This window comes from Sapajus apella, unplaced genomic scaffold, assembly GCF_009761245.1.
Source record: "Sapajus apella isolate SASKATOON/1434 unplaced genomic scaffold, GSC_monkey_1.0 scaffold102, whole genome shotgun sequence".
NCBI classification, from domain to species: Eukaryota; Metazoa; Chordata; class Mammalia; order Primates; family Cebidae; genus Sapajus; species Sapajus apella.
Genome location: NW_022437042.1, coordinates 3880448 through 3906844, shown reverse-complemented (window position 1 = coordinate 3906844; position 26397 = coordinate 3880448). Strand labels below are relative to the sequence as shown.

At 39.1% G+C, this 26397-nt stretch overlaps 1 protein-coding gene across 1 annotated transcript in view; it reads right to left on the bottom strand.

Annotated features, from left to right (window-relative positions):
• The window catches only part of ATP1B4 (ATPase Na+/K+ transporting family member beta 4), a 93246-nt gene that overhangs the window by 64303 nt on the left and 2546 nt on the right, over positions 1-26397 (bottom strand). The window lies entirely within an intron of this gene.

Here is a 26397-nt window from a genome sequence, read left to right as displayed (position 1 = left end):
CTTCTTTTTTAACTTTTAGAGGCAATACTCACCCACTCCCAATAAACTTCTTGTATTTCTAACTCCATTCAGCTTCTGTTTACTAGAGATCTTAAAATGACGTATCATATTCTATTTCTCTGCATTGCCACCTCTATCATAAAACAAGTCTCCATATATAGGAATCTGTTTCAGGGCTCTCTTTTCTTTACTCTGTCTGTTTGTCTACCTGTGCCAATATTATATTGTCTCATTTACTATAGCTTTATAATATGTCTGATATTTGGTAAAGCATGTCCTCTCACTTTGTTCTGCTTCATCAAAAGTGTCTACAATATCCCTATTAAATTCCATTAAATGGAATTTAATCCATTCCAGTGTTTTAAACTATTCTGACATCTTCCACATTTTTATCTCTGTACCAGAATGCCTCCTCCCAAAATTTAGATTTTTATACCCAGCTTCCTAGTGAGTATCTCTACTTAGATATCCTACAAATATCTCAAATTCCAAAAGTTCAAAATTGAATTAGAGTGATGTCAAAAGCAATAGTGTGGTAAGGAAGAAAATAATTTCCAAAGAAGCTATGAGAACAGTGGCAAAAATTGCCAGAATCAACTTTTCTCTCTCTTTTTTTTTTTTTTTTTTTTTTTGTGAGATGAAGTATCACTCTGTCACCCAGGCTGGAGTGCAAAGGTACAATCTTGGCTAATGGCAACCTCCACCTCCCAGGTTCTAGCCATTCTAGAACTCTAGCCTCCAGAGTAGCTGGGATTATAGGCATCTACCACCACAACCAGCTAATTTTTATATTTTTAGTAGAGATGGGGTTTCATCATGTTGGCCAGGCTGGTCTCAAACTCCTCATCTCAGGTCATCTGCCCACCTCAGATTCCCAAAATACTGGGATTCCAGGCATGAGCCACTGCACCTGGCCCAGAATCAACTTTTTAGACTCTGGAAATCAACCAAAGTTTTGTAGGGAGCAGGAAGTGTTTATTGAAGAAAAACAACTAAATTATGCTAAGAACAACAAACTCTACAATGTTTCAACCTACTCTATGCCCATCTCCTTCTCTCCAGCTCTGCAGTAGCCTTTAAAATGTATCACACAGTAATGTGGAAAATCAGGAGCCTGTAAGCCACTAGAGGAGACAGAATGGAGTTAGGGCTCCTTCAAAGCCCTGTACTCATAATATTGTCATTACTTGACCCATATGATAGTTCCTGGGAAGACTCTACTCACAAAGCTTGTCTTTATTTTACCTGACTCAGAGTTTGTTCAGTGTGAACAGCCTTTCATTGACTGTTGATATTAGTTGAAAACAATATGTGGCAATTGTTTAACATCATGGCTGCCTGTTGAAGTGAATAACAGTTGGGACAAACAATACAGACTGACTAAAAAAGCTTAAAATAAAAAGTGGAGAAATGAAACCTCCACAGGGGCTTTGACAAGCTCTGAAAAATTCTCAAGAACCTAGAAGGGAACACATGTGCCTAGGACTTCCCATTCCCAGGACTGTGAACATGTTCAGAAAAGACCTGAGAATGTCCAGAGCTCTCATCCCTGACTGACTTGGAGACCCTACATAAGCAGGAGATGAAAGCCAAGACAAAGTTTCAAATCAACTGACAGTGTCAAATGCTTCCAAATAAACACAGAGTCCCTCAATAAAGAATAGAAGACTTACTGGTTTTAGGCACTTAAGGAGATATCTGTCTAATCATTAGCTGACCACCAAGCTAGCCAAGCAGAGACATCAGTGGTCACACATGATAAAAATATAAACTTTACAGATTACTTCAGTAAAATTATAAAACAAACAGCAACAGTAATAAAAAATAAATGGCAACAAAAACACGCCCTGGAATTAAGAGAGAATCTTATTTTCAAAGTTGCTACATTGCATTATTTAAAATATTAAGTTTTCAAAAAAAAAATGAGACACACAAAGAAAAGTAAGAAAGTATGGGCCATAATGGTGTGCAGATGGGGGAGGGGGTGGCAATAGGAAAAGGCAGTCAATAGAAATTTTCCCTGAGAAAGTCCAGACATCACAATTACTACACAAAAAACTTTATGTGTGATGCTCCAAATATGCTCAAATAAAGAAACCCAAATCTGCAGAACTAAAGCAAAGTATAGTAATGAGGTCTCACCAAATAGGGATTATCAATGAAGAAACAGAAATCATAAAAATAATGAAATGGAAACTGTGGAGGTGAAAAGTACAATAACACAAATGAAAAAATCACTAGAGGAACATGACAGCAGAACTGAAGAGATAGAATAAAGAATTAGTGAATTTAAAGATAGGTTAATTGAGAGTATTGAATCTGAAGGGAAAAAAGAAAAAAATAAAGAAAAATGCATAGAGACTCATAGAGCTGTTGAACATGACCAAGCATGCCAACATAGACATGATAGGATACCAGAAGAAGAGGAGAGAGAAAATAAGAGAAAAAGTATATTTGAAGAAATAATGACAGAAAACTTTCTGAATTTCACTAAAAACACAAATCTACACATTCAAAAAACAAAAAGAGCTCCAATTAGTATAAACTTAAAAAGATCCACATCTAGACACATTATAATCAAACTGTCAAATGACAGTCTTGAAAGCAGCAAGAGAGAAGTGAGTCATATAGATAGAAGGGTTACTCAACAAGATTAACAGCTAATTTCTCATCAGAAACCATGGATGCCAGAAGGCAGTAAGATGACATACTAAAAGTGCCAAAATCAAAGTATTGTCAACTAAGAATTCTACAGCCAGCAAAACAACTCTTCAAAAATGAAAAAGAAATTAAGACATTCCCAGATAAACAAAAACTGAGAGTGTTGCTGGCAGATCTGCCCTACAAGAAATACTAAAGTGGGGGGTTTCTGGCCACAATGAAAAAGCATGCACTAACAACTTGAATCCACATGAAAAAACAAATAAACCAGTAAATTTAACTACATAGAGAAATACAAAAGACAATATAAATGTATTTTTTCTTTGTTACTCTTTGTTTTGATAATCACCTCTTTACCCCATTGGTGAAGGATGGATCTCTAACCAAGGGTTATGGAGATGGCTGAACACGCCTGACACTGAACAGATGAGATCAACAGCAGTTTTTTAGTCACATATACTCACAACCCAGGGGAGAAGGACACCACATGCCATGCAGGACCACAAGGGGTTTGCATTTGGAACCAGAGTGAACAAGCAGGGTCTGTGGGAGGCAAATTTTTAATATCAAGAGGATGAGGTGATTTTTGGTTCCCACAGAAGAATGTGATTGGCTCATTTGAATAATTACATGGGCTGGCAGGGACTGAGGTCTGGTACTCAGCAATAAGTAATAACTGTGTCTGGTCCCCATGATAAGGAGAGCCTTTTGACTAGGGGACCTTATTAGTAGAAACAGAATGGGGAGGGGAAACTTGTGGTTAGACTATTTGAGCCCCTCCTGATTTTTCTAGATGTGAAGGCAACACTTACTAAATTTTAGGATTTATATCACAACTGACCCCTTGATGTCTTGACATCCATTTAAACTTGTTGATCACGGCAACTTTGTGGGAAATAGAAGCAGTGCATTCCTAGGAAGCAAAGTAGGCACTTGATTAGGAGAAAGATGGACACATGATAAGTTGGTCATCAAAAATACATTAACATTAGATGTATCTCCCTTTATGGCCAATAAAGGTATTTGAGGGACCTGTGTGGCATTGGTACAGGGAAGGCATGTGTCCAGGGGACATGAATTTAGACTAATCAATGTCTGTGGCAACAGTGACACCCAGTGGGGGGGGGGGTCCGTTTGTCACTTTGCAATTTAAATAAGAGTTATCTTAAGAACCCATTAGGCTTCCAATTAAACCAGCTGCCTAGGACCTATAGGGGTGGTGGAAGTTCCATTGAATGCTTTATTCAAGAGCTCAGCATTGTGTACTCTGGTGAGGGCCTTTGCCAATATCAGAAATGTCTGAAATTCTAAAGGGGATAAGAAGTATCCTGGTAAAGCCATGTACTGTGGCCTTAGTATATGTAGAGTTGTATGTGACCTTGATTTATAGTTTGGGTATCTATGAGGCAAGAGATTCCCAGAGTTCTTTACCCGAAAGGAGGCAACTTTTAGGCAATGGACCAAGAGTTTGCAAAAATGTGTAGATGGGACCATTTTTTGGCCAGCATATTCAATGTTAAGATGACTGCCTGAAGTGTGGCTAATTGTGCTAACTCTTGGGTCCCATTCTTTTCAGGGACATTCTGGTTAAGGGATGAAAAGCAGCACCATTTTGCTTAACTCCATCATGTATGATAGCAAGATACCACCCGTAAAGTGTATGAATTTTTATTGCTGATCACTCAGTTGATCCTAAAAAGTATCTCCAGGTAGCCAAGGGCCTAGGAGAGGGTTGACTTCCTCCAGCATTATGGCATCGAGCAAGTGACTGAGGGTAGGGGAGGCCAGTCCCTCCTGTAAGATTTACTAGAGTGACCAGGTTTGGACCATTCTGTAGCAAAGAGGCCTCAGTAGCTGTGCTGTGCTTGTAAGGTTCTGCTTCCATAACCAAGGCATAATGAGTAGCTGGGTATAGAAGATTACAGGTACAGGGGCTGCAAGAGCCTAGATTTTCAGGAGAACTCAGTATGTGGCCAGCAATTGCTGCCCTAATAGTATATAGTGCAGGGCTGAGAAGGGCAATGCAGTTTCTTGCACCAGAAGCCTATGGACAGCTTATGTTTGTCATAAGTGGTCCAAAGACCCCAGGAGGTATAAGAGGAGGTTGCTGAAGCTTCTACGGTGAATGAGACTCTGAGGACACTAACAGGAGTGCCTGTTGATTTGAATTTGGACAGATTCTAGAGCTTTTTGTTGGAGAAGTATCCATTCAAGGTGGGCTGATTTGCAAATAACAGCATCAGTGAAATTAATTAAATTTATACCTGAGGAATATGTTGCTTCCAGATCCCCAAAAGTACTAAAAGATGGACTTATTAACATTGTGGGTGCTAAAAGGATCAATAGTTTTTTCTCAACAATGTCAGGAATAGAGTAGCCTTCAGCTTACCAAATGATGTTCTGAAATTTAATAGAGGTGGCAGGGCTTTGCTCTATGTGTGGAACAATGCCCTATCCCCGTTTTGTGAGCTCCTTTGTATTTGTAAGTCCTTAACAAATGTGTCAAATGAATCTCCTTGGATGTCATCAATGTAATGTCATACCTGGTCATACGTGTGCCCCTAGAGAAAGGTGAGTGCAGTTGGGATCTGGCCTGCAAAGCTTATGTGCCAGGCAAGGCCTGGCAAAAGTGTATTGTGTCCTTTAGGTGGTGAAGACAAATGTAATTGAGAGGCTACTGAAATACACACTGAACAGAGTATGTTATCCAAATCTAAAATAGGATGAATATTTACCAACTGCCTATTGGATGAGTCAGAAATTCCAATAATACTGAATATTGGGTATGAGGGCCTTAGCGGATGAGACCATAGCATTGAGGTTATAGTTACCCACTGTGAGACCCCATTCATTCATTCCAGGTTTAAGGACAGGGCAAATTGAGATGCTAAATAGGAAGCAGTGGGGGTAATCACTCCTTCACTAATTAGGTCTTAAATAATAAGTTTTAATCCTTGAGGCCCTGTTTTAAGTTACATTGAGCCATAGTAACTATTTTAACTGGGGGGGATCCATGGCATCTTATTTAGTTTAGCAAGTTTTTAAGTGTGAAAGGCTTAATTTAACTTTATTTCTCCTGGGTCAGAGTAACCTTGGCTACCACAGTATATTTTAGAATAATGGGTACTGTGACCATGAGGAATTTAGACAAAATAATAATTCTGATGGTTAAAGTGAGGCATACTTATGTGTTTTCTATTTCATATTCTGTAACTCCCTTAAGATTTTAGGGGGGACCTTGTTTAAATATAATGAGTCCCCAGGTATAACTGTAATTTGAGCCTCAGTATTGATTAAGTCCATGAAGGCCTGCCAATTGGTGCATTTCAGCAATTTTTTAAATTGTTCTTTTCTTTTTTGTTTCTTTTTTCTTTTTTTTCAGCAAATGTTGATGTTAATTCGGAACCTATTTTGTAGAGGCACAAAAGCCAATCAGTGCCTTTTTATCTTTTTGCTGTGAAAATTATTTTGTCAATAATATCCAATTGTGTCAAATTGTGGACCTCTCTTTCAATTTAATTTTTTTCCTGCAAGCCTGAAATTTGAGCTCTTTGTTGCAATGTAAGCACAAGCAGGAGAGTGGCATAGCAGAAGAGCACTGTGCCCACAATTCTGCTACAGCCCCACCCTTTCTCCCACACAGGCTTCCTTTTTGTCCAAGCTTTTTCCTCTGTAAAAATCCCCTCATCATAGGCCAGGAACAGTGGCTCATGCCTGTAATCCCAGCATTTTGGGAGGTTGAGACGTGAGGATCACTGGAGGCCAGGAGATTGAGACCAGCCTACATAACATAAAAAGACCGCCATCTCTTAAAAAAAATAGCCAGGTGTGGTGGAGTGTGCCCGTAGTCTTAACCACTCAGGAGGCTGAGGTGGGAGAGTTGCTTGAGTGTGGGAATATGAGATTACAGTGAGCTATGTCTGCGCCACTATAATCCAGCCTGGATGACAGAGTGAGACCTTGTCTCAAAAAAAATTCCTTCATAATAATTTAGAGTTATAGTCACATAAAGTTGCTGCTTTCAGTTTCTGTCTGCAAAATCACCGTGATGCAGCCCTTCTTGATGGTTATGGGACAGGTTTGGGTTCCTGGGGCCTGACTCATAGGTGGTGGCCTCCTGTTCAAGAGAATGCCAGTCAATCTTTCCAGGGTTGAGCTCCACATCCAGTAAGATAATTTTGTCTGTGTCTTGGATGTAATCTATCAAGTCCTGCTGTCACAAGATTAGCCGTTTCACGTGCTGGTAGCAGCAGCACTAAATGAATCCCAGGTACATTGGCTAGGGATTATGCATTGGAAGAGCAATTGAGTACAAAATGCTCCTTCCCATTTTTAAATAATCAATGTGTGGCCATGGATGTACACCTCAATACCTTTGGAGGTCAGGAGAGCATATACAACAGCAGTAATGGAAGCAGCATCACAGGAGAGAAGCAAGGATGCTACAGTTGCCTTAACAACAATGACTATTAGGCAACCAAAATGCCATGCGTAATTCTCCCCAGGGTGGTGGTCTTCTTCTTTTCCACAAACTCTACAAAGGCCATCTTGGGAGTACACAATCACAAACAAAGTTTCATGGCTGCCTCAAGCAGCCAGTGATGGTAACTAGGCTATACACAGTGACCAGAGAGCTCCAGCCCTGCCTTTGGTAAGTGGGACTCGGGTGTCAGCTGATTAGGATGCTGTGTTGTCGCCTTCACAGGCAGAAGCCTCAGGGACTATCTGCCCAACACAGACCAAACTGAGTGGCACATCATGCCAAGGGTACAGTCAACAAACAAAAGCTCTTGTCTTGAGGATTATAGCATTTAGAGTGAAAAGAGATGGTGATACCTGGCAAAGACAACATAGTGCCATGCAAGCCAAAGCACAAGTCCACCAGCAATTGGCAATTCTGTTCCAGGCAGTACTTAGCATATCATGAAACCAGTTAACTAGCCATAAGCAGTTAATTAAAGCTGACCAGGTGTACTTGGTTATTGTTGGTCCATCCCATTCATGACACCAATTGTTTTGATCCCTTCCCCTCCACCCCATTGGGGAGGGAGGGATCCCATGGTAGGGTTATGGGTATAGCTGAAAACACACCACCCAATACTGGCCAGATGAGATTGACAGTAGTTTATTAGTCAAATATACTTACACCCTGGGGGAGAAGGACACCACATAATACATAGAGCCACAAGAGGTTTGCACTCTGAAACAGTGAACAACCATGGGCTGTGAGAGGCAGGCTCTATTGTAGCAAGAGGGTGGGTAGCCTTTGGTTCCTGAGGAAGGATGTGATTGGCTAGTTTAAATAAATCTATGGGCTGTCAGGGAACTAAAGCCCACTACTCTTTAAAAAAATTGTTAAATTACACTGGTTGAAGATGGTAAGAAATATTTTATTCAGGAGCATGGTGATAGGTGTAGGGACCACTGCAATGTGATGTTGTGGTATGAGGGAGAGATTGGGCTTAAATTCCAATACAGGATGGGAAAATTGGAATTTACAGACAAGGAGCAGGGTGGGGGTCAGTGGATGGCAAATTACTAAGAGGAAGCATCAGGGGTAAAGGAGAATTATTTATTTATTTATTTATTTATTTTTTGAAATGAATGAGAAAACAGCTTTATTGAACACACAGAAATTGAGGCTCTGAAAATAGAAGTGATATGCGCTGAACTGTGTCACCTCAAAATGTGTATGTTGAAGTCCTAACTCCTAGTACCTCAGAATGTGACTGTAAGGTCTTGCTATGTTGCCCAGGATGGTCTCGAACTCCTGGCCTCAAGTACTCCTCCCACCTCAGCCTCCTAAAGTGCTGAGATTACAGGCGTGAGCCACTGCACCAGGCCAGGGAGAATTCTGATTAAACCAACCTAGCAGGCTGCTTCCTGAAGGCAAGCTAGGGTGATGAAACATCATTGCCTGGGGGATGGTGGAGGATGAAGAACCTGATTAGATATGGAGGGATCAGATATCAAGGGTGAGAGATTCTGGTCAAACTGACTTCATGGATTCTTGCTAAAATTGGACAATGCAGAGATGCACATGGAAGTCTAAAAGTTAGGCCTAGTTGAAAAAGAGTTCAGAGGAGCCTGAGCCTGAATAGAGTTTGGTCAATGAGAAAATCTTTGTTACTACTCAGGGTTAAGCAGGAACTGTGCCTGGTCCCCATCATAAGGAGTGTTGCCTGGCTAGAAGACCTTATCTGTGGAAACAGAAAGGGAAGGAGAATTTGCAGTTAGGCCAATTTTGCCATGTCAAGTCATCACACAATATTAATTTTAGGCCTCATAACACATTTCTTTTTATCTTTTTTGATTTAAAAGACAACTGCGACCAGGAGTGGTGGCTCATGCCTGTAATCCCAGCATTTTGGGAGGCCAAGGAGGGTGGATCACCTGAAGTCAGGAGTTTGAGACCAGCCTGGCCAACATGGTGAAACCTCATCTCTACTAAAAATACAAAAATTAGCTGGGCATGGTGGTGCATACCTGTAGTCATAGCTACTAGGGAGGCTGAGGCAGGAGGATAGCTTGAACCTGGGAGGCGGAGGTTAAAGTGAGCTGAGATCATGCCACTGTACTCCAGTCTGGGAGACAGAGCAAGGCCTGTTTCAAAAATAATAATAATAATAAATAAAATAAAGACAATTGCATCATGACAAATATGTGTTGATACATATACAATGTATAAAGATGGGATTTGTATGACAGTAACAACACATAGGAGTAGGGATGGAATGGAGCTATATTGGAAAAACATTCTTGTACAATATTGAAATTAAGTTAGTATTCATTTCAACTAGTTTTTCCAACTTAATATGTTAATTGCAATCCCCAGGGAAGCCACCAAGAAATTGGCAAAAGAAACAACATGGTAATTAAAATGATAGGTTAGAAACTATCCATTTAATACAAAATAAGGCAGTAGTGAAGGAAATAATAAACAAAAAAGACATGCCATATAGAGAACAAATTGCAAAATCGCAGACACAAATCCTACCTTTTGTTAGTTATATTAAATTTAAATAGATTAAGCAATACAATAAAAAAAGAAGAGATTGAAAGAATGAATTAAAAATGATCCAGTTATATGCTATGTATAAGGGACATGACTTAGATTTAAAGACAAAATTAATTTGAATATAAAAAGATGGAAAAAGACATACCTTGCAAACAGTAACCGATATGGTTTGGCTGTATCTCCACCCAAATCTCATCTTGAATTTTGGTTTCCATAATCCCCAAGTATTGTGGGAGGGAATTGGTGGGAGGTAATTGAATCATGGGGGCGGTTACCCCCATACTGTTCTTGTGATAATGAGGGAGTTCTCACAAGATCTGAGAGTTTTATAAGGGATTTTTCCCCCTTTGCTCAGCACTTTTCTCTCCTGTCACCCTGTAAAGAGTTGCCTTCTGCCATGATTGAAAGTTTCCTGAGGCCTCCCCCCACATGTGAACTGTGAGTCAATTAGACCTCTTTTTTCTTATAAATTACCCAGTCTTGAGTATTCCTTCACAGCAGCGTGAGAATGGACTAATGCAGTAACCAAAAGTGAGTTGAAGAAAATATACTAATGCCAGACAAAATAGACTTTAAGACAAGAATTGTTACTAGAGACAAAGAAGGACATTTTATAATGATAAAATGGCGAGTAATTCAGAAAGATATAACAATTATAAACATCTACACACCTGAAAACAGACTCCCAATATATATGAAGCAAAAACTGAAAGAACTGCAGGAAGAAATAGACAATTCAGCAATAATGATTAAAGACTTTTATACCCAACTTTATCTAGTGGATATAATAATTAGACCAGGAATAGTCAATCATTTGGCTTCCCTGGGCCACACTGGAAAAAGAAGAGTTGTCTTGGGCCACACACAAAATACACTAACACTAACAATAGCTGATGAGCTAAAAAAAAAATTGAAAAAAACATCTCATAATGTTTTAAGAAAGTTGACAAATTTGTGTTGGGGTGCACTCAAAGCCTTACTGGGTTGCATACAGCCCACAGACAGTAGATCAACAAGACAACAGAAGACTTGACCAACAATATAAACCAACGAGATCTAACAGACATATTCAGAACACTCCACCCCATAACAGCAAAATACACATTCTTCTCAAGTGCACATGGAACATTCTCCAGATTAGACCATGTACTAAGCCACAAATTGAGTCTCAATATATTTAAGAAGGTTGAAAGCATACAAAGTATGTTCTTTGTTCACTATGGAATAAAATTAGAAGTCAATTACAGAAGGAAATTTGGGATATTCACAAATATGTGAAAATTCAACAACAAACTCCTAAAAAATGTCTCAAGGAAGAAATTACATGGAAAATTAGACAATATTTTGAGATGAATGAAAACAAAAACACAACATACAAAATATATGGGATGGAACCAAAGCATTGCTTATGGGGAAATGTATAGCTATTAATGCCTACGTTGAAAAAGAATAATGACCTCAAATCAATTACCCAAGCTTCAACCTTAAGAAACTGAAAAAAAAAGAGCAAACTAAATCCAAAGCAAAAAGAAAGGAAATAATAAAGATTACAAAGGAAAAAATGAAATAGAGGATAAAAACAATAGAGAAAATCATTAAAACTGAAGCTGATATTTTGGAAAGATCAACAAAATTAATAAATTTTTAGCTAGGCTGACACAGAAATAAAGAGAAAACACTTGAAATAATATAATCAGGAATAGAAGAGGAGACATTACCACTGACATCATAGAAATTTTAAAATATGTATGAGAATACTATGAATAATTGTATGCCAACAAATTAGATAATCTAGATGAAACAGACAAATTTCTAGAAAGACACAGTTGCCAAAACCAGCTCAAGGAGAAATAGAAAGTCTGAATAGAACTATACAAATAAAGTGATTGAATCAGTAATCAGGTATTCCCACCAAAAACAAAAAGCCCAAGATCGGATAGCTCCACTGGTGAATTCTACCAAGCATTTAAAGAAGAATAAAAGAATAGTTAACACCAAGTCTTGTCAAATGCTTTCAAAAAATACAAGAGAAGGGAATACTTCCCAATTCATTCCGTGAGCTCAGTATTACTCTGATACCAAAACCAGAAAAGCCATCAAAACAAAACTATAGACCAATATCCATTCCTTTAAAATATATTCACTAAAATCCTCAAGAAAATATTAGCAAAAGAATCCAACAATGTACCAAAAGGATTATACCTCATCACCAAGTGGAATTTATCACAGGAAGTGAAAGGCTAGTTCAGCATATAAAAATCAACCATTGCAATGCAACATATTAATAGAAGAAAGAACCCAACAACCTTTAACAACAAAAACACTCAACAAACTAAAAAGAGATCGGTACTTCCTTAACCTGATAAAGGGAATCTACAAAAATTCCACAGCTAGCATCATACTTAATGATGAAAGACTAAAAACTTTCTCCCCAATATTAGAAACAAGACAAGGATGTCCACTCTCATCACTGCTTCTATTCAAGATTGTACCAGAGGTCCTAGCCAGTGTAATTAAGCAAGAAAAATAAGTAAAAGGCATCCAGATTGCAAAGGAAGAAGGAAAACTATCTCTCTTTGCAAGTGACACAACCTTGTATGTAGAAAATCCTATAGAAATCACAAAGAACTATTAAAGCTAATAAATCAGTTCAATAAAGTCCCATGATAAAAGATAGACAAAAATCAACTGCATTCCTATATACTTACAATGAACTGTCTGAAAAATAAAAATGAAAAATGAAAGTAATAAAATAAGTGCATTTATAATAGCATTAAAAAAAAGAGTAGGCTGGGTGCAGTGGCTTACACCTGTAATCCCAGCACTTTAGGAGACTGAGGCAGGCGGATCACCTGAGGTCAGGAGTTCGAGACCAGCCTGGCCAACATGGCAAAACCCTGTCTCTACAAAAAATACAAAAATTATCTGGGCATGGTTGTGTGCACCTGTAATCTCAGCTACTCAGGAGGCTGAGGCAGGATAATTGCTTGAAACCAGGAGTTGGAGGTTGCAGGGAGCCGAGATCACGCCACTGCACTACAGCCTGGCCAACAGAGCGAAACTTCATCGCAAAAAAAGAAAAGTAAAGTATTTGGGAATAAATTTAACAAAAGAATTGCAATACTTGTACACTTGTCAGTGCACTACATAACATTATTGAAAGAAAATACAGACTTAACTAAATGGAACATCATCCCATTTTAATATATTGGAAGACTTAATATTGTGAAGGTGGCAATACCCTCTAAACTGATATATAGACTCAAGGCAACTCCTATTAAAATCTCAGCTGCCTTTTTGTTTTTCTTTTGCAGAAATTGACAAAATGGAAATATAAGGGACCTAGAATCTTTTATTTTTATTATTTTTTTTTTGAGAGGGGTCTCACTCTGTCACCCAGGCTGGAGTGCAGTGGTGTGATCTCGGCTCACTCAACTTCCACCTCCTGGGCTCAGGCGACCCTCTCACCTCAGCCTCCTGAGTAGCTGGGACTACAGGCTCCTGATACCACATCCGGCTAATTTTTAAAAATCTGTTATTTATTTTTTATTTTTGGTAGAGACAGGGTTTCACCATATTGCCCAGGCTGGTCTCCAACTCCTGAGCTCAAGCGATCTGCCTGCCTCGGCCTCTCAAAGTGCTGGAATTACAGGCATGGGCCACCGTGCCCGCCCAAAAGCAGTCTTGAAAAAGAACAAGGCAGAGGCCTCACGCTTAACCAATTTCAACGCTTACGACAAAGTAACGATAATCAAGAGTGCATGGTACCTGCATAAGGATAGACATATAGACCAATAGAATGTAATTGAGAATCAAGAAATAAAAGTCACACTTACGGTTAACTGATTTTTGACAAGTATGCTAAGGTCATTCAATGGAGAGAAAAAAAAGTGTTTTCAACAAATGGTGCTGAAACAACTGAATATGCACATCAAAAGAATGAAGTTGGACCCCTACTTCATACCACATACATACATTAGCAAAAAATGAATCAAAGACCTAAGTGTAAGTTAAATCTAGAAAAATTTTAAAAGAAAACATAAGCACAATCTTTGTGGTTTTTGGATTAAGCAATGGCTTTTTAGACATGACACCAAAAGCACAAGTGACAAAAGAAAAATAGATACTTGAACTTTATCAAATTTTAAAACTTCCATTCTTAAAACGACACCGCCAACAAAGTAAAAACTGACAACGGGAGAAAAATTTTGAAAATCATGTATCTGATAACAGACTTGTATCTAGAATACATTCAAAACAGTTACAGCCTTAATCACAAAAGGACAAATAACCCAATTAAAAGATGAATAAACAGCCTGAATAGACAGTTCTCCACAAATGACCAATAAGCAAATGAAGGGATGCTCAATATCATTAGTCACTAGGTATATTAGGGTTCTCCAACCAACAGGAGACGTGTGTGTGTGTGTGTGTGTGTGTGTGTGTGTGTGGTGTTGTGTGTGAATATGAATAATGCTACGATGAACATGCATTTATAAGTTTTTGTGTGGACCTATGTTTTCAATTCCCTTGCACATATACCTAAGAGTGGAATATCTATGAAATATCTTAACTTCATAATTAACATTATGAAGAACTGCCAGTTTTACCAAGTGGCTCTAACCATTTTACATTCCACCCAGCAATGTATAAGAGGTCTAATTTCTCCACATCTGCTCCAGCATTTGTTATTATCGTTTATTATATTCATGATAGTGATGACCTTATGCAGAACCATGGGGGGAGTGCTGCTGTTTGTTGCATTTCCTTACTATACATTCATGAGTGTATCTCATGGCTTTGATTTGCATTTTCCTAGCATGATGGTTAATTTTTATCTGGCAACTTGAACGGGCTAAGGGATGCCCAGATAGTTGGTAAAACTTTTGGGTGTGTCTGTGAAAGAGTATTTCTGGAAGAGATTAGCATTTTAATCAGTAGCCTAAGTAAAGAAGATTTCCGTCACCCATGTGGGGAGCATCATTCAATCCGCTGAGGGCCCACATAGAACAAATAGGTGAAGGAATGGGAAATTCACTCTCTGTTTGATCAGAGAGTCTTCTGCACTCAACATCAGTGTTTCTGGTCTTTGGCCTTCAGGTTCTGACTGAATTGTACCACTAGCTTTTCTGGTTTTCCACTGGGTCTCCAGCTTGCAGATGGCAAATCATGAAACCTCTAGCCTCCATAATCATATGAGTCAATTCCTACTGTAAGTTAATCTCTGATTTATTATATTCGTATATTATATATGTTTATAACATATTATATATATATATATATGAAAGACAGAGAGTTTCTTATCAAATATATAGATATATGGTTTTAAATTTTTTTTCTCCAATCCTGTGGGTTGTTTTACTTTCTTGATGGTGTCCTTAGCCCAGAGGTGGAACCACAGGCAAAGCCTAGGAATCTTGAAGCACTCTCAACTGCCCACAGAGCAGTAGACTACTCTATCCTTTCTTTGAATTTAGAGAGGTTTATTATGGCCCTATCCATTTGGGTTCCTTTTGGTCCTGAGAGCTACTCCTTCCACTGGAAACTGTAGCCTTAATAGTTCCAAGCCCTGCCACCATCCTGAGTCAGGTCTCTGGTAATTCTAGGGTACACTCTGGAGGGATTTGGTAGCAGTTTTTCAAACTAGGGAAACAAATTCCTGCAATAAATCATAACTATCTCATCCAGATTTTCTCTACTCCTGGGAAACATCTTATACCACAGATCCTGTGAGGAAAGCTTAGCATACTCAGCTTAAATTAAATGTACCCAGTATCATTTGAGTGATAGGATATGGCAGTCATATAGGTCTCCACTGTATTTCCTATATGTTAGGGAGTATAATACTGACTACAGAATTTTTGCAAGGCAGTGTAACAACCTCTGTGCTTCTAATGGGAAAAATAGGCCAAGAAGGGTTAATTAGATCAGGAGAATCCAGTCATTTTGTGAGGAGAGGTCATTTTTCATTTCTTTTAAGTCTTGAGAACACCCAAGGAGGTAGAGGAGAAATGTATGCATGCACTTGTGCATGTGTGAGTGTATTAGGAGGAAGCTGTCAGTGAAGGCCTTGAAACCAGGGTGGGAATGATGGATCTGAAGAAACTCAGGGAATGGCTAATGATAGGAGGGGTCTAAAAGAGCTGACAAAGAAGACCCTGGGGGTGGGAGGAAAGCTGACTGTAAGGTCCTTGAAGTGGGAAAGAATTGACAATCTAACAATCTGACAGTGATGACCTTACATAGAACAATAGAGTAGGTGCTGCTGTTTGTTGCATTTCCTTACTGGTTGATCCAGTATCCTAGTTTGGGCCCCTGGGCTGGACTAATATTTGCGTGTCCCACTACAATGCCAACATATCAAACAAGCCACCATTAGAACAGGATCATTTTCCTCCAGGCAGCTGCTTGCTGCAATCATTCTGCTGATTAAATTTCATTCTGGAAAGTACTGCACAGACATTAATCAGGTGTCACAGCCACTCCATCCTATAGAGCCAAAGCGTCTCTGACCTTTAAAAATACACCAAACAGTTGCTAGAACACATCTCCCTAGGGAGGACAGATCCTCAGGCCAGCCCACAGAAATCCACGCTGTCCTCACCCCCCTCCACCCGACATTTCTCCCCCTGAAGAGAGCAAATAGTGCCACAGACCTTTCTGATATTTTTACCTGGAGGACTCTGGTCAGACTTCTATCTTGGTGATACCAGCAGCCCCCTACATAAGTGGATTTGAAGGTCTGCAAGAGTTTTCCCACCTCAAAATAGCTTCCCCACTGGCCTGCTCGAATTGCCTGACATTTTCACTGTAATAAGGACTTCTCTCAGGGAAAACATTGTAGTCTTCAGAAAGCCCTTGTTTAAACAAAACAAAATAAAACTGGCTTACCTGGAAGAAAAAAATTCATAGGTAATAATGGCACCTTACAATCTCAGAGCACTTTTTCTTGCTCTCAATGTACTTTCTAATATGTTATTTCATTTTTACATCCACTCTGTGAAGAAAATAATACTATAATCCCCATTTTACAGATGTCAGAATGGAGCCTCAAAGAGATTAATTGACTTGGTCAAAAACATAGGTATGGAAAATGGTCATTTGATGCCAAGTCTTAAATGCTTTCTATCATGCTAACACAATGAACACTGTCAGCTGAGAGTTCTAAAAAGAGATGTGTTTTGATGGGGGGTGCAGGCAATGGCTAAGGAGGTCATGTCCAAGTAGGATGTCAGAGAAAAGGCGTGCAAACATCCAGAGGATATGTTGGAGACAATGAGCACCTGGGTAAGGGGAGGCAGACAGGATGAGAGAGGGGCTGAAGGCAGCCTGGTCTCCTTCGCCAATTCAGATGTTAGTGTAAGTGTTCCCCCCTTCCTTTCCCCCAAGCTGGTAGGTGGCAAATAAAGTGCCTTATCCCTAGCTGTGCCTTCCTGCCAGAAGTGGTGAAGAGATGCTGGATGTAATTGGAGGAGGGACAATCACATATTTGTGTTGGGCTGAGTTGGATTACCCTTGGTGAAGCGTGCCAGCTGCCTCTGACTGTCCACTCTCTTCAGGCGATGCCCATTCAAGTCTAGGGAATAAGGAACAAGACAGAACATTATAACAGTGTATCAATAATGTAAGATAGTGCCCTGTCCTTAAAGCATAATGTAATTTAAAATGCAGTGTGTAGTAGACTCCAACTTAATTGGAAGGGATGCCTTGGACCATTTGGGACTCTACAGAACATTTGACATAGCCATTAAAAACTGTTCTCCAGAGCCCAGGAAACTAATTGCAAATGGTTAGGTAATGCACAGCTGATAGAAAGAAGATTTTCCTTTAAATTGATTCCATGGTATATGTACAGGGAAGTTTATTGCAACATTGCTTATAACTATAAAAAACTGGAACTAAAGTAAATGTCCACCCATGGGGGTTCCTCAAGTAAGTTGAAATGTTCACACAATGGAATGTTAGGCAGCAGCTTAAAAAACATGAGGCAAACTTACATATACTGACATGGAAAATGTATTTATGAAATAGTATTGGATTTCTTAAAAAGTAAGTTGCAGAATAATATTTATACTTTGCTTCCATTTTTTGTTCACTATGTGTGTAATTGTGTGTGTATGCATATACTTGTATATACATAGGAAAAGTGGAAAATCTTGGGAAAATATACATCAGAATAGAGGTTACCTCTGAAGAGTGACATTGGGGAGGGAAAGAATTTCACTTTTTATTTTATTCAATTTTGTATTGTTTGAAATCTGTGTGCGTATTTTACTTTTGCAATGTTGGGTGTTTGTTAAAGGACAGTAGTATTTATTGAATAGCCCCCTTCTTGTTATAGCAGGATTCCAGGTTCCTGAGCAGATTTGTGCAGGAATGGATTTAGGTGCATTTCACCTTCAATAGAACTTCTTACAGGTCCAATTGAACCATGTTTTTTATACACAGTAACACAATAAAATACAGCCTTACCAAAGGAATCCTCTCTAATAAGTACAGTTGCTGATTTTTATTCCTCTCAATTCTGTTTTACCTCCAAATTTCCTCCTCTCCGCCCACCTAAGCAGAGTTCTTTCTATCTATCTTCCTAGACAGATCAGTTACCCAGAAAGCTGCTCCTTCCAGGCAATCTACAGAGTAGACAGCCCCCTACCGGTGTAATTTTAGGGGCATTGACAAAGCCAGACCAGAAAAAGTACTTGCTCACCTGCCAGCACCAACAAGCCTTAGTCATACAATGAAAGACAAGTACAAATTCCCTTGAGAGAGGTGACATGTTGCCTGAAACTAGCACTCAGACAAGAAAGACCAACAGAAGTGGGGTGTGTATGTGTGTGTGTGAGAGAGAGAGAGAGAGAGACAGAGAAAGAGAGAGAGAGAGAGAGAGAGATGTCAAACCAAAGTAGGTGGGTCTGGCCCAGGCCCATGCTGCAGTACAGATACAGCACAATTTATTAAACATTCACCTATTTACTTAATTCGCTTGTAAAATAGAATTTGGAGCGGTTTGTGCTTTTTAATAATACATGCTCATTGAATATATTTGAAAGATATAGAAAAGTATAAAAAAGAAAGCCATCTCCTGTAATTTCACTACTCAGAGATAATTACAGTGAATATTTGAGTTTCTAGTCATTTTTCTCTGCATATATGTACAATTTTAAGCAAAATGGGATCAAACTATACATGTAGTTCTTAGCCTACTTTTGCACTCATTATTTCATGTATTTCTTTGTCCTTAAATGTATGAAACACAATTTTAATAGCTGTATAACATATGGAATCATTTAGTTGTGGTATCATCTAGCTCATCGTTCTCCTAATTTTGGTCAGTTCAGGGTTTTCTTCCTTTTTTTAGCTTATAAATAACATTGCCATGGACATTGCTGCACATAAATCTTAGTCCAGATTTCTCTTTCCTTAGGACAGATTCCCAGAAGTAGAATTACTGGGTCACAGAGTGTAAACATTTTTAAAGGCTCTGTGGAGCAGTTTGAACTGGTAGCAAATTTATTGATTCCTAAGAACAACTGAACACACAATTCCTCTTCAGTGCAAACCTGAACCAAGCAGTTGGACACACACAACCCCGCCTGTGACAACGCCACATCTAATTAGGTGTTTTATAAATGTTTTTTTGATGGGGATAAGGGAAAAGGATATAGTGAGCTCTGTCATTAATTAAAGGAAGAAAATGGCCAATACAGCTTAACCAAATCCTATTCTACTATCCCTACCAACTGTTATCACTGGCAGGTAAAACATAGCATTTAAATAGTGAGGTTCCACAAATGACCCCCAACCCAGTTCCTATGGGCTTAAGGCTACTCATCTCCTCTCCCTTTCCCCTGTTTTGAAAGTAATACATATGGTGAATTTTTCTGTATGGATGTTTGTCTTCAGTAAATAGTTTGCAGTATAAAATGTTAATTATGCTTCTCATAGACTGATCTCACTCTAACCTTAACATTTGTGGTTATTAACTTCTGTTATGTTTATTCTAAAATTCAAAAAAATTTATCTAGCCTTATTGAACATCACAATGTCCCTAGTGTATTCATTGCTTCATGCATTATGGTTCTCTGTTGCTGTTTTAGATCTTCAAATTAGGAATATGTCAAATTCTGTGGAAAACAAAGACTAATCTTAAAAATAAACTACCTCCTTTCTGTAGCAGGAAATGGACTGTTTACAGAACTTTCCTATCAAGAATTCAGTAGAAGTATGTATACCTGAATCATTTTTATGATTTTGTTAATGCTTCCAAACAATGTACTTTTAAATCAGAATCATTTCTTTATATTCATTTTTATGTAATTCTCCTGATGCTCTTCCTTCCACAATAGTGATCAGAAAGGAGATGTAGTTTCCATTCCCTGCCCATGATAGCTAAGTAGGTATCATAATGTTTGTTGGAGGGAGTTTTATTATGCAAGAAGGAACTACTATTGGGTTTGACTGATTGAAGATGGACTTTGATGTGGTGTATTTGAAAGCTATTAAATGCAACTTACAATGCTTAATAAAAATATGTGTTATTTCATTATTTAGCAAGTTTACCTCTTAAATACTTTTTAGAGTACTTAACTCTCAAAATAAAGGTAAAAATATGCATGGAGAAAAAACATGGAAAAATGCATTCCAACCTGTAAAGTGTTGTTGTCTGTGGTGAGTAGAATTGTGGAGCAGGAGTAATTTGCTGCATCAAGTGCCTCTGCAGTTTTGAGAACTTTTACTGTATCGTGTCTTATTTAGTAAGTGGAATAAAGCAATAGATAAAAAGAAATAAAATATGTTCAACAAGTATTCAAATGCCAACTATAGACCAGATATAATTAAGTGATCATTATAGAAGCTGTAAAGGCTAAATATAAGAAAGACTTTTGAGTATTTGCAACAGAGAACAATAATGAATATGACAATGAAAACAACTGAGCAATTGGAAGTTTCTAAGGTATAGTCATGCATCGCTTAATGACAGGGACACCTTCTGAGAAATGTGTCATTAGGTGATTTTGTCCTTGTGCAAACATCATGGAGTGTACTCACACAAACCTAGAGTGTCCTACTGCACAGCTAGGCTATAAGGTAAACCTAGATAGTACATCCTCCTACACAGGTAAACTATAAGGCATAGCCTATCTCACCTAGACTACAAAAGTGTACAGCACGTGACTGTGCTGAATACTATTGCAATACAATAGTCAGTATTTGTGTTTCAAAGCATAGTTAAACATAGAAAAGGTAAAGTAAAAATGCAGCATAAAAGATAAAAAATGGCACACCTGTATAGGGCACTTACCATGAATGGAGCTTGAAGGACTGGAAGTTCCTCTCGGTGAGCCAGTAAGTAACTCAATACAATCATGGTAGTATTGTGTCCTATTGTGAGGGAATGTGAAGGCTAGGACATTACTGTATACTATTATACACTTTATAAACACTGTACACTTAGGCTACACCACATTTATTTTAAAAGACTCCTCTTTCTTCAACAAATTAATCTTAGCTTACTATAAACTTTTCAATTTTTGACTCTTGTAATAACACTTTTTTTTTTGAGACAGAGTCTTGCTCTGTCACCAGACTGGAGTGCAGTGGCTCTATCTCTGCTCACTGCAACCATCGCCTTCCAGGTTCAAGAGAGTTCCTGCCTCAGCCTCCCAAGTAGCTGAGACTACAGGGGTGCGCCACCATGCCCAGCTAATTTTTTGTATTTTAGTAGAGATGGGGTTTCACCATGTTAACCAGGATGGTCTTGATCTCCTGACCTCGTGATCTGCCTGTCTTAGCCTCCCAAAGTGCTGGGATTACAGGCGTGAGCCACCGCGCCAGGCCATAACACTTTTAAACATACCCTGTACAACTGTACAAAATATTTCCTTTCTTTACATCCTTATTCCATATGGTTTTTTCTATTTTAACTTTTTTCTTTACTTTTCACATTTTTTTGTTAAGAACAAAGACAAAACACACACATATTAGCCCAGGCCTACACAGGGTCAGGATCATCAGTATCACTGTCTTCTACCTCCACATCTTGTTCCACTGGAAGGTCTTTGGGGCCAATAACACACATGGAGTTGTCATCTCCTATGACAACAATGCCTTTTTCTGCAATACCTCCCAAAGGACCTGCATGAGGCTGTTTTACAGTTAACTTTTAAAAAATATTTCAGTAGAAGGAGTATACTCTATAATAATGATAAAATGCATAGTATAGGAAATACATAAACCAGTAACATAGTCATTGATTATCATTATCAAGTATTATGGATTGTACCTAATTGTATATGCTACACTTTTATTATGTGATCGTCAGCACAGTGCACAGTGGGTTTATTTACATCAGCATCGCCACAAACTCGTGAGTAACACATTGCACTATGATGTCACTAGGTGATAGGTGTTTTTCATCTCCATTATAATCTTATGGGAACACTTTCATATCTGTGTTCCATTGTTGACCAAAATATCATTATGTGACACGTGACTGTACTTGTGGGCTGTGACAGTGCTGTCTGCTCTGGTACTGCCCTAGGCCTCTGCCTCCTAGATCTGTGGTTCCCTCTGGATGCCTTGTGCCCGACTGAACTTCAGCTTCTTGACTGGCCCTTCCTGTAGCTGATTGCAATTAGGTGTGTCTTCAGTGTTAAACATCTTTTCAAGGTAAAATCAAGAGGGCGTGGGGACCCAGACACTTTAGCATGCTGATGGTGGGAATGTGCTTTGCTACAAGTATTTGAGACGACAATTTGGCAATACATTTTCAAAGCCTTAAAAATATTCTGACTTGATGATAAAAATCAGAATAGTGGTTACCTCTGGGAGGGTTACTCACTGGGAAGGCGGCTCAAGAGAGCCATCTCGGATGTTAGAAAGGTTTAATATCTTAATCTGGGTGATGGTTTACAAGGGTGTGTGTGTGTGTGTGTGTGTGTGTGTGTGTGCGCAAATACATTGGTGTGTACATTTTATTGCACGTGTGTTTATAAAAAATGTTTAATTAAACATAAATGTTTGAAACTTTTGAACCAATAATTCCATGGTGGTATTGTATCTTATGGTTAAAAAGATGCAAAGGTTTTGTTCATTGCATTATTTACAATGTTAAAAAACTGGCAATCTCTAAAATATTTAATAACAGTGAAATGGTAAGTAAATGATGTTCCATTTATTTTAAATCGTTTTATCAAAGGTTTTTTTTACTGATATTGGAAAACATTTATGATATAGTGTTTGATAACTAACAAAGGTTACAAAATAGCAATAAATTAATAGCCAAATAAAGACAAGTACCAATGCTGTTCCCTGGTGCTATGGTTATTTTCCTGGTACCCAAAGAAAAAGATCAGCTGGCAATGAGAATCGGGCAAGCTTTATGAGTGAAATAATACCATTAACAATGGTTTTCATCAATGAAGATTCAGCTGTTTGTGGTGCAGGCACTGAGTACTATGCATTGACCTAAGGTAGTCTGGTGGGCATAGCACAACCTCAATTAGGGATGTTTGGACTCTTAGAGGTGCTTTATTATTCTGAAGCTTCTCTCTGTCCTTGGTCAACCAAAGTCTGGAAAATGAGAGTTGGATGGTGATAACCAGAGCACAGAGATACTGGCTGGGATGTGTATATTATGTGCACTTGTGAATACCTGTATGGCAACCAATTTAAATATGCATGGATGTATGTACATACGTATAAACATGATTTCTCTAGCCCACATTCCCAGATTTGGAATCAGGAAGGTACTATGTAATTTAAATAGTCAAATTGGTCAGCAAAATAAGGAGATGATTGAATGCTATGGCTCTTCCCAGGGAGAATGTGTTAGACACAGAGCACCATCTGGCATTTTTCTAGTGGTCTGAAGGCTTCTGGGGAGGGTGCTCACCATTGGTTTGAAGAAGATGGAGAGAAGTTGGCTGCGGTCCCATTGGTAAACATTTCCTGATGCTATAAAGCAGTTTGCAACCTAAGGCAACACTGTATGCTTGATTAAACTTGCAATGAAAATGATTTATTTTAAAGCATTTTAATAATTTAGCTTTTATCAAAAGCTAACCAGTAGTTTTACAGTAGCCTTCACTTCCATGAAAGACCTGTTTCTTCATCTAGGTGGCTTGCCTATTGGTAAGTTTTATTATAAACCTATTTATGTGTAAACTCCACTTGTGCTTTGACATGAGGAAAATTAGAATGGAGCCCAGGAAACACTGCCTCTTGCTTTTTAATCGACCTGGCAAGCAGAGACTGGGAGCTCCTCAATGGCACAGAATGGTCATGCCCAAACAGGTATATTTCCTTTATTTTATGAGTTAAAATAAACTTCTTTGGGAGGAAAAGAGGTCTCTATACTGGGCTTTGTTAAAATGTAGGGTTTTTTCCCTCTAGTTCCCATTCTAGTCCCTCCCCTTTTCCCGTCGTCTCTCCAAACAAATAAACCATCTCTGGAGAGCAGACTGCTACTACTCTCCGAGCTGCTGCAGCTGCTCCTATTGTCACTGCTACTGGTCTCAAAGTCATTTTTAACTTGACTGAGTGCATGCTGTGCTCCAAGTCCCATAAGGCACCCCAAGAGACAGCACAAAAGAAATATGCCATATGCAGTTCTTTTAAATAGCCAGCTCCTCTAGTACTTAAAAAAAAAATGTTCACTTTCATGCAGAATTCAGGAATACAGATGTTGAGAAAGCAAAGCTCACTCCCCTTAAAGGTACCTCACTAGTTCGTGTCTGAGATTATAAAGGACAAATTACATATGCCCTCTGCGTCATTTGGTGGTATTGTGTTTCTCTCTGAATTGTAAAGGCCTCGATCTGTCCATCAAAACCAGCATGGTAACAAGTTTCCATTTGGCTTCTTTAGGGATCTCTCGCTGTGTGGTTGCTATAGGGAGCCAGGCATCTCTAAAGAAGGTGTTAAATAGTCTTTAGAGCCTGTATAAAAAAACTTCTTTTCTTTCAGGCTACTTTCACAGAAACAAAATATGTTAATTAGGAAGCACTCCTGAGAAATCAGTGCTGGATGCAGGAGTTCTCCACGTTAAGTAGTAGATATTTAGAATGGGAGAAGAAAGAGATAAGTAAACAGGACTCAAAGACAATCATTGCAGAAGTATAAATACAGGATTTCTCTCTGTCTTTGTGAAGCTTATGGAGACTCTGACACATAAGCTAAGCGTGCTTAAGACACCCACATCTACAATAGTAGGCATCTTGTCTCTATCTAGGACATATAACATAGATTTCTAAACCACATTTATAGTGTAAGACTGCTAATAATACCTGACACAGCATTCAACCTGGCCCCTGGGGTGCCCAAGTTCTTTACAAAGGGCTTCCTTTTTAACCTTCAAGAAACACCTATTCTTCCTTCAGAAGATGGGAAAAGGCAAGGACCCCCTTTCCCAGATAAGAAAAACAAAGCTTTACAGTAGATTAGCAAGGCAGACCTGGAAAGAGCCAAGTACTCTTCTTCATCCCATTGACTCTTAGGAGAGTTTTATATTTGATTTGGTTTGGGTTTTTAGTGGGGACATGGAGAGAGGATTGCAGCAATCGTCAGGGGGAGGTGGTTGAAAGGAGACCTGGCAAGCAGGGCCTGGGAGCTCCTCGATGGGACAGAATGGGCATGCCCAAACAGGTATATTCCCTTAGATATGCCAGGCTTCCAGGGCCATTTCCAGAGGGAGGTGGAGCCCACTGTTACCTCCTTCCTCACCCTCCACCTCCCCTGGCCACCAGACAGATGTCTTGGGGGCACTCCAGGGAGGCCTCATCCTGTTCTGCAGTTGTTTTGAGAACATTTGAAACGCCTTCTGAGCCAACCACAAGGTGCTTCAAGCCCGATATCCTAATGGTGTCCAACAGAGGTGGGAGAATAACTTGGCTGTCTTCCAAGATCAGTGACATTCCCTCCTCATCACCAGTTTCCCTTAGTAATCCACAGTGGATCTGTCAGCCATGACTTTACTTTCACTCTTTCTAAAGCTACTTGCATTTTCATCTTGTTGCACCTTTTGGAGCTAATTAATTCCTTAGGTATTCCAATTGCTGTAGAGAATAATGGTCCTTTTCAGCCACCATAGCAAGAACACTGATTTTGGAGTCAGACAGATCTAGGTTCTAGCTCTCACTTCTGCCACCTACTAGCTGAGTGGGGCACAGGACATTTTCTTCCCTTCTCTCAGACTCAGTTTCCTCCCCTGCATAATAGGGTTATCGATAACTGCTCTTCCTCCCTTGCACGGCTGCTATGATGAGAAAATGTGATCCTTGATATGAAAGCACTTGAACAGTATGAACTGGGGTTCTGGTGCAGAGTTATACTTTAGCTGAGCCTTCTAGCTAAAGATTGGGGGCTGTTGGTTCTAGAATTCTCAGATCTGGTGAATAAGGCTGTGCTCCTTCTCTCCGTCTCTGCATAATTTTATTCACTCTGGTCACATCCCTTCCCAGCCTTCATCGTTCTAGACTAAGGAGTCTGCATTTGTTTAATCTATCTTCATATGTCAGCCCCCCCCCAACCCCCAGCATCCCTTTGATTATAGAGTGGCCCTTCTCTGGATCATCTCCAGCTCCATTATGTCATTCTGGAAGTATTAAGGCCAGACCTGCTCAAGAGTGTGTGTGTGTGTGTGTGTGTGTGTGTGTGTGTGTCTGTTCCTCAGCTCTGAACCTCTGACTCTGTCCCCCTCCCCAGTTATAAATCCTAGA